Source organism: Ailuropoda melanoleuca, chromosome 5, assembly GCF_002007445.2.
Source record: "Ailuropoda melanoleuca isolate Jingjing chromosome 5, ASM200744v2, whole genome shotgun sequence".
Taxonomy (NCBI): domain Eukaryota; kingdom Metazoa; phylum Chordata; class Mammalia; order Carnivora; family Ursidae; genus Ailuropoda; species Ailuropoda melanoleuca.
Genome location: NC_048222.1, coordinates 59,033,338 through 59,046,560, shown reverse-complemented (window position 1 = coordinate 59,046,560; position 13,223 = coordinate 59,033,338). Strand labels below are relative to the sequence as shown.

Genomic DNA, 13,223 nt, shown 5'->3' with positions numbered 1-13,223 from the left:
TCCTTTTGCTGATTTTGCTACAGACATTTCAGAGCTGCAGCTAACTGTGATGAAACTGTCATTCTCTATTTATTTATATTATTATCATTATTATATCATTATTTATTTTAATTTTTTTTTTAGAGAGAGAGCACAAGTGGGGGAGGAGCAGCTGTGGGAGAGGGAGAGAGAGAGAATCCCAAGCAGGCTCCATGTTCAGCATGGAGGTGGATGTGGGACTTGATCTCACAACCCAGCAATCATGACCTGGGCTGAAATCAAGAGTTGGATGCTTAACAGACTGAGAAACCAGCTTCTCTGTCATTTCCTCTTCATTGTTAGTGTTCTGCAAGTGCCATAATGAACACTTGGGCTTTCTATGCACATTTGCATGTTGAAGGAGTGCTGAAGACTGATGGACTAGAGTTTAACTTGGAGAGCAGTGAATTTTATCTACAGAGTAAGTGTGTGATAATTTGGTACTGTCCCAGGCTGAGCAAGCTAAAACATGCTCCTTAACCTGATAACTAATAAGAGACTATTTTTAAGACTAAGTATCAAAAATTGTATAGTCTTTTCCCAATGCATGTAGTGCATGTATTTCCCTGTTTACCATAGATGAATATTGTAAAAGAAGGTAAAAAGGGACAGATTCAGTCTAGATTACAGGTAAGCCTAGGTTATTGGGAAAGATAACTTAAATTAATGTCCATATGTTTTTTCTTTTTAAAGAATTCAATTGAAAGGTAATTGCCAAAAATAATATGTTGCATAGTTAGATTTCTGTTGTGGTCACTCAATCCTTACAGTAACCCTGTAAGGTAGATGAGACATGTTTTATGATCCTCATATTATATATGAAGAAACTAGGTCACAGATATGATGATTCAATATCACATAGCACTTGTGTCCCAGAAACAGGTTTCAAAGAAACAGAATGGTGTTTCTAGTCCTCCTCACCCACTCCAACCAAACTTCCACCCCTATCAGTTTAGAGCAAAACTACATGTGTGAAGATCATTGATCATCTCCATGTTCTTATACTGTATACCCTCCCAGCAGTATTGACACAGCTGCCCACTGACTCCAGACTTAAACTCCTCTTTTTTTTCTCCTTCTTTAATAGCTCTTGCTTTTTCTACTCTTCTTTACTGGAGAAGCCTGCTCGTCCATATTTTAAATCATGAAGTTTCTCAAGGATTGGTACTAAGCTCTCTTCTCTTTATAATTTATATGATCTCTCTAAGCATTCCTAGTCACTCCTATAGTTTAACCTTAAATGAAGACCTGCTAACTTTTATTATAAAGGTGATTTTTACCTTTTAATCCTCTAGAGAATCCATCTCATTCATACCCGAATATTCCCTGTGCAGTGCATGCATTAATTTATTCAAAAATATTTCCTGAGATTCCACTATTTTCCAGGTATCATTCTAAGCTTCAGAATACAATGAATACAGGCCAAAGAGAGAGAGGGGAAAAAAAAGAACTGCCCTCATGGAATTTGAGTGGACAACACAAATAACCAACAAAACTTGTTATATAATATGATGCCAGAATGTGATGACCCCCCTGAGGAAAATTAAAGCATTGAGAATGGCAGTGGTTGTGATGTGTATGTACGGGGGTGGGGGGGTCATGGAACATGGAGAAGACAGGTAAGTTCCTTACAAATGGAAAAGAATGATGGAACTATGGGAAGGAGGACCACTTCACCAGACAGAAAGGGAACTGGACTGAAGGTTAAGAAGATTTGCATTTTATCTTGCCTCTTTCCCTCACATTTATTTATGAAAAGTCCGTTAGCCTTTCTGGGAGAAATTCTTAGATGATTCCTGAGGAACCTTTCAGGCCTATGATAATATTGAAAATTTTGGAAGAGATAGGGCAGAGACAGAGAGCTAAATAAGAAACAAAAATACTGGGGATCATTACTGTCATTAATTAAACTTTATTTAGTTTACAGGTTTTTAAGTTAGGTCATTTTCTCACAAATAGTTATTGAGCTCCTATCAATCGCCAGGCATGGTGCATATTGCAAAGAAGGCAGAGGTGAATGAGCTCAGGGCCTTTAACCCCACAGGGCTCACAGCCCCGTTCGTCATGCTTGCCATTCTGGTTCTTCACTATTTGGGATCTGTCATAGTCTTATTTTTGCCATATCTTCCAGGTCTTAAGTATCTCCTGTAAAGTATTTTCTGGTAATCCAAAAAGAATGCTAATGGGGAAACCCTAAATGTTTCTCACATAAATAGTTATGGTTTATTTGGAAAGATTCTGAAAGAGGTAGAGAAGGAGTGTGATTCTTCTTGCACTGGTCCCTGATACTCCCTGCTATTTTTTGAACATTCAAACTCCATTATATAAAGATAAAAACTTATGTCTTCTAGTTCATTAGAATCTCTGTAAATAGGCCATTTCATGGTATTAATGAAAGACCTACAATAAATTATATGAGGAGGACCTAGAATACAGACCAGTGAATTGGGGGACAATAAACACACATCACTCAGGGAAACCACCTGTGTTATTATTACTTGTGTTCACTAATATCTGAGTCTCCTTTTATTTTGGGCAAAGAAGACTAAACCTCCCAGCACGCTGCAACTGGATGGGGCCATAAGACAAATTATAGTCAATGAGTTGCAAGAAGTTATATGTGTCATTGCTTTGCTGAAGCATCTAATTGTTAGTCCAAGAATCCACAAGACTCCACAGTATTTTTTTTCCCCAGACTCATCAATTAAGGAGGCCACAGTGCTAAATGTTAAACTGTAGGGATAATGGTGCTTTCATCAGTCTAGATGTCCCACTACATAAAAAAATTTTCCTACCTCTGTACTAGAGGGAAACATTTTTTTGTGTGAGTGTGTGTTAAATCACTGAGAATTGGAGGCTGTTTATTATCACAACATAACTTAGGGGCGCCTGGGTGGCACAGCGGTTAAGCGTCTGCCTTCGGCTCAGGGTGTGATCGGCATTATGGGATCGAGCCCCACATCAGGCTCCTCCGCTATGAGCCTGCTTCTTCCTTTCCCAATCCCCCTGCTTGTGTTCCCTCTCTCGCTGGCCGTCTCTATCTCTGTCGAATAAATAAATAAAATCTTTAAAAAAAAAACATAACTTAGTCTATCCTTACTAAGTTATCATCTATTTGAGTTAACTTTTTTTCCATGTTAAAAATAATCTAGAATCTTTGAGAACTGTGAGGATATCCCCAAAGGGCCCATGTGATTTNATAACTTAGTCTATCCTTACTAAGTTATCATCTATTTGAGTTAACTTTTTTCCATGTTAAAAATAATCTAGAATCTTTGAGAACTGTGAGGATATCCCCAAAGGGCCCATGTGATTTATGATTATCATTTCCACCACTAACTTCCAAGAGACCAAAAGGCATTTTTACCTTTCCTTATTCTCTTCAGGTGGAACATATGCTAATCTTTCCTGTTCTTGGTTCTTTTGATGTGAAAAATCTAGGTACTTTAACTTTAGCTGCTTTATCCTCTCTTGCTTTTCTTTTTAAAATTTATTTTATTTTAAGAAAAGTTAAAGACTATTTTTTCAGAAAAGTTTTAGGTTTACATTAAAATTGAGAGGAAGGTACAAAGATTTTCCATATATTCCCTACCCCTACACATGCACAGCCTCCCCCATTATCAACATAACTCACCAGAGTGCTACATTTTTTAAATCAAGGATAAACCTGCGTTGACACATAATAGTCAGCCAAAATCCATCGTTTACCTTAAGTTTCACTCTTGGTGTTGCACATTCTGGGGGGCTGAACAAATATCTAATGACATATGTTCATCATTACACTATCACACAGTATTTCCACTGCCCTAAAAATCCTCTGTGTTCTGCCTATTTCATTTTTCTTCCATCTCCTTCCCTTGGCACCACTGATCTTTTTATTTCTCTGCAGTTTTGCCTTTTCCATACTGTTTGGAATCACACAGTATGTAGCCTTCTCAGATGGGTTCTTTCACTTAGTTATGTGCTTTTAAGGTTCCTCCATGTCTTTTCATGGCTCGACAGCTCATTTCTTTTTAGTGCTGAATTCCTGCTTTTCTTCCCTTCAGTAACATAGTAACCTCATATTTATACTACAAAATTCAAGTTGCTGCAGTTTGAGGTTCAGGATTATATCCAGCTTCACACAGAGAGACTTCACCCGTTAACTTCAGCGGGTTTCATTTTCTAGCCTTCTAAATTCTATCAAGTTCATTATTAGTCACAAGGAAATCAAGATCTTCTCTAGCTGGTTTTATTAAAGCTCAGATCTTTCTTATATCCTTTCCATTCATGTGACATCCCAATGGCTCATTCTCTCCACTTCCCCAACCCTTCACAGAGAAACCTTTGAATTTTCTCTTGTTGAGGCAAACAGGCTTCAAGTCCTCACACACTGCACTCATGCCGCACTTGCTTTTTACTGATGACTAGATTACGTGAGCAGTTCTCATTTTTGTTTCATCCTTATTTTGTCAGAGTTCCTCACATTGCGCCAAATTTCTGCTTTATACTGGAGAGACCTCATGTTTCCTATTCTATTGTGGTTTTATTTTCTTCTGCAACTTCTACCAGATATAGGTCTTGATTCAAAATAACCATATTTGTTTGAGATTACTGTTTTAGCTAGAGGAGTAAAACTACACACACGCACAACTGGGAATGTAGTTATCCACACAGGGATCAAGTGACACAAAAGAACATGGTCCCTGCCTTTGGGGACCCAGGTTTTTTCTGAGTCATCAGGCAAATTCCAGAATCTTCCTGAATGTGTTTACTGCATTCTGAGAGCCATCTTAAGAATTCTGATAAAGATGACTTAAAACTTTTAATATTCTGGGCTCCCCGATTGAGAAGTTTTATTTTAAATACATTAATGCAACCATAAATGAGAAACTCAAATATTGCTACTATCATTCCCTGAGCCCAAACTTTTAATGAAATAAATTAATATAAGGATAAATTCTCATCACTAATCTCTGTTCATAACTGTGTTAGTTGAGTGTATTGTCTGTTGACTGGCTGAGGGAAGTTAATTGAAATTAATTATAAATAGACAATTTATAAACCACGAAAGATAAAATAAATGTGAAGTAAGCCTTTGTAGCATAATGCAGTGAGCCTATGGTAAGAGTGAAAAACTAAAACTTCTATATTATATCTATTTAATAACCTTTCTATGCTATTATTTGCCAAAGAATATAAACCACTTGTAGTATTCTTCTAAGCAGAAGAACAAACTTCCAGATATTTTACATCCAGAATGTCTCTGACAATTTTAGATGTAGACCTCTTCCCAACAAGCATAAACTAAATACAAAGAATATTCATTCATTATCAATATTTCCTTCTTTGCTATATGCCAGGTAATATTCTTAATATGAGAGATTAAGAGAAAATAAAAGATGCTTTTTTTTTTTTAGAGATTTTATTTATTTATTTGACAGATAGAGACAGCCAGCGAGAGAGGGAAACAAGCAGGAGGAGTGGGAGAGGAAGAAGCAGGCTCCTATAGGAGGAGCCTGATGTGGGGCTGGATCCCAGAATGCTGGGATCACGCCCTGAGCCGAAGGCAGACGCTTAACAACTGCGCCACCCAGGCGCCCCGAGAAAATAAAAGATTCTTNAATATTCTTAATATGAGAGATTAAGAGAAAATAAAAGATGCTTTTTTTTTTTTAGAGATTTTATTTATTTATTTGACAGATAGAGACAGCCAGCGAGAGAGGGAAACAAGCAGGAGGAGTGGGAGAGGAAGAAGCAGGCTCATAGCAGAGGAGCCTGATGTGGGGCTCGATCCCACAACGCCGGGATCACGCCCTGAGCCGAAGGCAGACGCTTAACAACTGCGCCACCCAGGCGCCCCGAGAAAATAAAAGATTCTTAAGNGAGAAAATAAAAGCTTCTTAAGAGGCTCAAAGTCTAGAAGGAAAACAGACACATAAAAAAATCATTACAATGTAATGAGAAAAAATCCAGGTATTAGAAATGTTAACAAAATACTACAAAAGAACATAAAGAGACAACTAATTCTGGGAAAGCCAGGAAGGCTTCACAAAGGAAATCGTATTTTGGTTCATCAGATCAAGAAGGTGACAGGAGAAACAGATATTTGTGTATAACACTCTTTTTTCTCACACACACACACACACACACACAGACTGTACTGACACAGCTTATTTAGTCAGTAAATAAAAGATTGTCTATTGTAAGATATAAAGTTGGATGGATTTGTGTTACACAGGAATGCAAAAATATGTTCTGACTGTTCCGAACTGGGCTGTTGGCAGGAGTTTCTAGAACAGAGTGAGGAGCTGTGTACAAATCATAAAAGGTCAGAGCTGGCAGGAGCCTCAGGGGTGCTCATACCAAGCACCCTGTTTTAATGGCTGCAACTTCATCCCAGAAAGGGGGAAGTAGCTTGCCCAGTGACACTTATTAGTAGAAACAAACAGTAAAAATATCATAAAAATAGTAAATAATTATACTGTTTGTTGAAATAAGCTGGTAATATGCATGTCCATTTAGGGAGTCAGCAAAAATACTATTTGAAAAGTTGCTCCTCAGATACCAAAAAGTCTGTTTAGCTTTGTTTTCAACCTATTCAGTTATCTTACAAGCACTCCTTATTTCTAAATTTTCAAAATTATTAATCTAACTTGGAATCTCTTTTCATGTTTTTTTTTTTCTGGAAAAAGTAGCAATTAAATGACCATTATATCCTCCCCAGTAGGAAAGTTTATTAGAAGGTTTCTTTACCTGAAATTTGGTTGCAAGTTGGCGGGGGGGTGTGGAGGTTAGAAACTCTAATCTCTAAACTGGTTCTTTCTGAAATGTTGCTGCTTCCAAAAACAGCCTTTACCTACTTTGTTTTCTTAGTGCCAGGAACAGGAGCTTTTACTGAGTATTCTTTCTGGATAGATAAATGATATATATTAAAATACGGAAAGTAGGTAGATTGAGAGAGAGATTAATAATTTCCTTCTGGACAAGTGGGGTTATCTAAATTATCATATCCACTTTTTAGGGAATGGATCCCTGAAATCAGAGCTGAGTACAGAAATTGGAAGCTTCTAGTCTATATCATGAAGACAGGAAGCAATGTTCAGAAATGAAGTCAGATTCCGGAGAAGCCAAAAGAAAGCCAAATAAACGATCAAAGTGAAACATCACAGGAGCAGGGCAGAAAGCCAGAGCCATGGTTGTGCAGAAAGGGGCAAAATGCAGCAACCAAGGGTAAGTGATTTCCATCTGAGGGTAAAAAGTCAGCAAGCTAAACCCCATCTCTAGTGGCTTATAAAGATTACTTTGAATCTTGACCATGGATAGAGAGGAAGATGTTAAGGACTGAGGAGATTATGCTAACATGCTTGCTGTTGATAATGTAAACTAGAGAGAGCTTTTTAAAAAAGATTTTATTTATTTATTTCAGAGAGAGAGAAAGTACAAACAGGGGGAAGGGTAGAGGGAGAAGGAGAGAGAGAATCTTAAGCAGACTCCCCACTGAGTGTGGAGCCTGACATGGGGTTCGATCGCACAACCTTGAGATCATGACCTGAGCTGAAATCAAGAGTTGGACGCTTAACCGAGTAAGCTACCCAGGCACCCCTAGAAAGAGCTTTTAAAACTCTTAGTATAGATAAGAATTTTGTAAGAAGAAAGTTTTCAGAAGCATCAGGATTTGAAGTATTTTACTTGACAAGGAAATTTTTTCCCCTATTATTCTTCAGGTTAAGAATATAGTAGTCCCCTACCTTATCTGGAAGGGATATGTTCCAAGTCCCTTAGTGGATGCCTGAAACTTCAGATAGTACCAAACCCTACATATATATACTGTTTTTTTCTATACATACACACCTATGACAAAGTTTAATTTATAAATTAGGCACAGTAAGAGATTAACAACAATAACAAAATAGAACATTTATAACAATATACTATAATATAACTTACATGACTTAAGTTTAATTCTCTCTCAAAAAATCTTATGGTACTGTAGTTACCTTTCTTCTTGTGCAGATGTGAGATGATAAAATGCCTACATGATGAGATGAAGTGAGGTAAATAACATTGTGACATAGCATTAAGCCTTCTAGGTTTTTTTTTTAAAGATTTATTAATTTATTTGAGGGAGGGGGTGGATAGAGGGAGAAGGAAAGAGAGAATCACAAGCAGACTTCACACTGAGCACAGAGTCCAACATGGGGCTCGATCTCACAACCCTGAGATCATGACCTATGCCAAAATCAACAGTCGGACACTTAAGCAACTGAGCCACCCAGGTGCCCCCACTATAGCCCTTCTGATGACATATTAGAAGCAGGATCATCTGCTTCTGGACCACAGTTGACCACAGGTAACTGGAATAGCAGAAAGTAAAATCACAGATAAGAGGGGAACCACTGTAGTAAAAAAGGTGGATCTTAGTATCCAAAAAACAATTCTTTTAATGCAGAGAAATAGCTGTCATAATACATTATCCATAAAAGATCATGTTAAAACAGTGTTTTCTGCCTGCAGTAAGTTGACCCAATTGACAATCCAGGTATCAGAGCCACAAAAGATGCACTCAATATTCAGAAAGAGCAAGTACTGAAAGAAAATCCTTGCTTGGACAAATATCAAAGTAACATGACAGAAAGGTCTTTAAATGTGGAAAGAGTGCTGAAGTGTAGAGAAAAGAGAATTTCTCTGTGTGTAATAAAGTAAGGAAATCAGAATTTCCTAAGGGTAAAACAGTAATTTAATGAGTATTTTGTTAAAGGAATTCTAAGCCAATAATAAAATGTCTTTAAGTTATATAAGGTGGGGGATGCTGATAATTCTGGTGTACAAGGTGCTTTAGGGATGAAGAGAAGATTATCAGGAAAACTCAATGGTTTCATTATTACCGACTTCACTGAAGTTGTTAGATTCCCACACCTAATTTATTCTTTGAAGCAAATAGGTCAGAGGGCTTGGGGATGCTAGCTGTATTCTCACAAGGCTTTTCCAGATCTCCTGACAATCTGTACATGTGAAACAATATCCATAAATAAATAAATATATAAACAAACAAATAACCATTTTATTCAGAGGCATCTCTTGGATTTGGGAGAGTGAAGTTACAGAAATGATGGATAAAATGTGTAATTCATAGATTCAGATGCTACGATGCCCAACATTTCTGTGCTATCTGCATAACGAAAGCCAAGCTCCATACAAAGCCCCATACTAAATTTTACAGCTGACTTAAGAATAATCTATGGAGATAAAATGTATCAAGGAAATTACCATATGCTTATAAATTGGACAGGCAGTGCGAACTCAGAACCTGGTGGTTTGTCTGTTTGAGGTTTTGTAAATTCTGTCCTTTACCAGCAATTCTTACTATATGGTAATGTGAATGAATTACACGAGGCACTAAATGCAAAAGGTGCCCAATTTACAGTACTTCCCATAATCTCTTTCAGTAACTTTTTTTTTTTTTTTGTCGTCTTAACAAAGGTATTTGATCTTGGCACCATTTTTTCAAGAGTTGGATGATTTGATGGATGGATGTTTCTTTAGTAGTTGGATAATTAGGCCTAAAGTCTTAATCCATGGGAAAAGTATTCATTTGTTAAACATGTGTGGATATAACCATATATTTTAGCCATCTCAACCTTTCTTGTCTCTTTCTTTTTCTCTTTCTCCCTCCTCCTTTCTCTTTGTGTATATATTTTCTTAGAATTATCTAAGAGATACTGAAGCTACATCCCTCAGTTATATTAAAGGTTTATCTTAAGGTATTGCTTGGTACACATCTGACCTAAGATTAAAATCTTATTCAAAATGTTTACAAGTATTTATAGCAAAATTTGTATTTTTATTTTCCCTTAATTGTATAAGTTGATCTATTTTCAGATGCGACCAGATGAAGTAAATTGAGTTGTCAATCTAAGGATCATGTTGTTTCCTATGGAAGCCAGCCAACTAGACTTTGAAAAGACATCCTCCGCTATACGTGATGGAGAGAGGTGGAAGTGAAGTGTGGAATCTCTACGACCTGTTTTAGATTATGATGTCGTAGGGTTAAGGATGAATTATTATCACCTTAACTTTGATTATATGTTTTTTTTTTCAGTTCAAACCACAACCTTAACATTATTAAGATGTGGCTTTTGTATTTCATGAAAGTTAAGCAATTAGGTTTGCGTTTTTGATGCACCGTAATTGTAGTAGTGTGACATTGTTCTGTTGATCATTCATAATGCAACTACTTACACCATGAATCAAATACAAATCAACACCTATTTTTATTTTACATGCAGTAAATCACTTTCTTTTCAGATTGATAATTTGCACTCACAGTGCAATTAATCTTCAGCTGTCAGAATTCTTTTGATTTAATTTACATCTGCATTCTTATCACAGATATTTAAACACTTATGAAAAGTGTTTTAGAAATGAACCAAATACTATGGCAGAAGAACAGGGAGAGGTTTTAGTATTACTAACAGTAAAGTCTATTTATTTGCTGAGTAAAATATTTGACATTCAGGCTTAGGACAGACTGCAGGTCCATGAAATGCTTGTTTTATACAATGAACAGAGGTGCATGATCACGCCTTCTAGCAGCATCAGAACAAGTAGACACATGGTTATTTGAATTCAATGCCTATGAGTTCTTTGTGTTCTAAACCACTCTGAGTTCCATAAATGATCTACTCAGACACCTGCGTTTCTAAATTTATAGCATTAAAGTATCATAATTGCTGTGGTTTCACACTGAGTCAAATGCACCATGATAGAACTATGATTTTCAGAATTTCCTTCCTTATATGGTTCTGGGTTAAGATAAGCCAGAGGAGAAATTTGAGCAAGATTTGGAAGGAGGAAGAAAAGCAGTAGTTATTCCACTCTGAAGGTTGGTGTAGCATGACAGGTGCCATAGGAACACAAGTGTATTGTCACTGATCTGCTACCTCACGAGATTGGGAGGGAGAACAGACAGACCTGGAGCTCTTCCAAGGTCCTATCTCACCACCTTCAGCTTCTCTAAGCTCAGGTCAGGCGTATGTATAGCTTAGTGGTGAAGAGCACCAGCTTCTGCAAAACACCACGTTGTTGAGATTAGATGCAGGTGCGGGTTTTATTCTGTCCTTCTGGGTTCCAGTTTGTTGTCACTCTCCTTTGCTTCATGTCCAGGTTTTCTCCTCACTGCCAACTGTGCTGACCTACAGAAACTCTGGGTACATTGCATACGCAACAAGAGCTTTCGTAGGCTTCTTTATCACCTTTTACAATGTATACAGTCTAATCCCTATAATAAACTCTTTCCCCCAAATAACTCCTAGTGATTCTGCTTCCCTGATTGAGGCCTCACCAATACAATAATAAAGGCTGAATTACAGGCCAGTGAGCTTCTTTTAGCTGATAAATGAGGAGGAAGCATGAGGTATGCACTTTCCTCTCTGTGATTTTACAGAATATATCAACATGCTTCTATGACCAAAAGGGAAAATTTTAAATTTTTATATATGTACACATGTATCCTTTTTATAATGCAGAAGACCATCTTACACTATCCAGGGAATATGAAGAAATGAAGCCACAGGACCTTGGCTCATTATGATCAGAGTCTCTGCTGCCCTCAGATCATTGCCTTTGCTGTCCTACATCTCAAGAGTGCATCCATTTCTGTGTAACGACGGACACTCTTCCTCTACTGTCTGTTTCTGTTGTATCCAAACCAGGAAGAGAGGAGGAAAAAGCCCTGAACGTGGGTTATTATTACAGGGTTTATCTCTTCGATGGGAGTTGCTTTTTTTTTTTCCCCCTCTTGGTCTCTTGTTCTTTCTGACTCTTCTACTTGCTAAGATTAACAACGCTCTTGAGAAAAGTACAATCTCCTCTAGAAACTTGCTTTCCTCATCTCTTCTGTTTACTCATTAAATTTGACTCTCTATGCTAATTTTGGTTTAATTTCATATTTAATTGTTATTTAAACAAAAAGGGGGTATGGTAGTGTGTGGTGGGCCAGTAGCATTTCAAAAAGTTCTACAGAAATATCACCTCATCCGTTTGGATTCTTTGACCCAGAAAATAAATAAATCAGTAGTTGTTGCATGGTGAAGAATCTATGTATGGAAACGAAAATGATGGTCAGTATTCAATGAGTGGGAGGCAGGGGTTTGGGAACTGGGATAGTCTTATCCAATGTAATTGGACCAACACTAAATGCACACACTCAGGTAAAGATTATGGAAGGAAAAAGGCTGGTGGCTGGAAGGTGGCATCTTCTGAGTTTGGAGCCAGATGCCTCCAGCAGCTATGGCATTTCTCTCAGGAGTAATAAGATATCCTAAAACATGCTAAGATAGAGCATAATATTCAGGAATCTAAAATAAAGGCAAAATGTGGAGGTTTTGATGATAATGATGATGATGGTATTTACCGTTCATTCATAATACAACCAGATCACCTACAGGCAGCAAGGCCTGTGGGTACCCTGAGAGAAATATGGAACTCCAGTCAGTGAGCCTCCTGCTAGGAGACAAGATTCCAGTTTCTGGAGCAGGAAAGAAAAGGGAAGGGAAGGTCCTAGGCAAAAGCAATTCAGGACAGTCATAGAAGAACCCCATTATTTATGCATTTGCTATGTGGCTATTGACTATACAGTATATTCTATATTCTGCACCTAGACACTAGGCACTAGGGATGCATTAATTTTCAAAACTGCATTCCCTGGAACTAATGCATATGTATTAGTGGCATTCCTTGATAAATAACTCTGTGAGCAAGTATTTATTATTACTATCATTTTCTATGGACCTGTTGAGAGCTTTTATACTGCTAATGTGCTTTTCCAAAGGAAGTATATAGCACGCTGCATTTTCACACACAGCCCGTTTGATGTTGCATCTTTTAGGAAATGCTGGAGTCATGAGTAAATACTGTCCTTGCCTTCAAAAACCTCACAACCTATACGAACAGCTAACAGTGGGGAAAGTGATCAATGCAGGTAAAAAAAACACTGGAGTAACAGAAGTACAAGGTGAAGAAAAGAAATTGTGTTGGTGGTTCTTCATCTGCTCCTTTGCATTCGTTATTTATCCTTCTAATTTTACTCTGTGTCCCAGAGAGGTGGTGGCTCTGGACAGCATTATTTGGGCTTCCTTGTCTTCTAGTTTCTCGTCCGATCACTTGATAAAAAATCCCAAAAGGACTTATAAGGGCATGAAGATAGACAGGAAGGATATTATTTT

At 37.4% G+C, this 13,223-nt stretch overlaps 1 pseudogene; it reads left to right on the top strand.

Annotated features, from left to right (window-relative positions):
- The first annotated feature begins 339 nt into the window (after positions 1 to 339).
- The window catches only part of LOC100469680, a 60,176-nt pseudogene continuing 47,292 nt past the window's right edge, over positions 340 to 13,223 (top strand).